Source organism: Suricata suricatta, chromosome 9 (assembly GCF_006229205.1).
Source record: "Suricata suricatta isolate VVHF042 chromosome 9, meerkat_22Aug2017_6uvM2_HiC, whole genome shotgun sequence".
In the NCBI taxonomy this organism is placed as follows: Eukaryota; Metazoa; Chordata; class Mammalia; order Carnivora; family Herpestidae; genus Suricata; species Suricata suricatta.
Window position 1 is genome coordinate 75,354,686 of NC_043708.1, and position 1,295 is coordinate 75,355,980.

The following is a 1,295-nucleotide window of genomic DNA, read 5'->3' on the forward strand; positions in this document are numbered from 1 at the left end:
TGCTCTTTTTAAAGGTGAGGAAACTGCTGTCCATAGGGGTTGTGTAACTGCTTCAAGGGCACACTGTTGTACAAGGCAAAAGAGGAATTCATAGGCAGGGGATACCGGTGCCCCCTTCACTTACCTTCTACATTGAACATGACATGTTAGAGTCTTCAGTGCACACTGTGTTAGAACTGATATTCAAACACCATGATTACTCCACAAAAAAAACACGCACTAAATGCCAAGTGTTTTAAATAATTCAATAGCTGGTATTGTCAAGATATTTGATCATGTACAATACAAACATATATATATATATGTATATATATATATATATGTAAATATATGAGTTTGAACTCCACATGACTTTATTTATAAAGAATTCTGAACATGTGGCCATTGAGAACTCAGATATGGCCTGTCTTCTTGGGTTTTTGTACAAATGCTTATATCCATTATTATTGTTATTAGTGACACTATAAATATATTTTTAAAAATTAGGAACTCATAAATAATCTTGGGGCCTGCTCAGGGCAGGGAAGCATGAAACTCAAGGTAGAAAGTGAACTTAAGACCTGCCTTCCTCTCTACAGATGGACGTGAGTCTGTAGGCCCACTTGTACTTACCTCACAAAGGGTCCCACTGTAAATCTTTTTAAAATCTTGGTTCCTTCCTTACTCCTTCCTTCCCTAGCGTAATAGTTTGGATCATCTGGAATATAATTTCTCTTTCTTCTTTAAAAGAAAGACAAAATACGTAAACCGTGGGCTCCTCACTGCTTACGTCAGGGCAATACATGAGTGCTTAATATAAACTAACCGTTTGTCTATTAATGTTTGCAAAGAGCTTCATAGACGTACAGCATTTGGGACATGCTCTCTAGAGAAATGTGCCTTTGGAAAGAGGAACACAGAAGGAAGAAACCAATGGTAAGGGAGACACCCTTATACTCCCATCCAGAATGTAAAAGGAAATCTCCAGGGTGAGCCCTGAGCTCTGTTTCCCCCTACGTTGAAAGCCATGGCAGCAGGAGGAAAACATTTCCAGAGACCGGGTACCCTTGTGTATAACATTTGTTTCTATACTCTATGTTACTGACCTGTGTGGCAAGAAAGAGAAAAATAAAAATGACATGCATTCAACTGGGCAAAATGGCAGTGTGACCCTAGATACTGGCTTCCTGATGATCTCCCAGGAATCTCTTACATGTAGTCACTTTCCAGAAGTGGTCACTCCCTAGTCTGAGTCGGGAGGGGTCTCAGGCTCTCTCAGGGCATCCACACAGCTGTCTGCCCACAAGCTCACTATG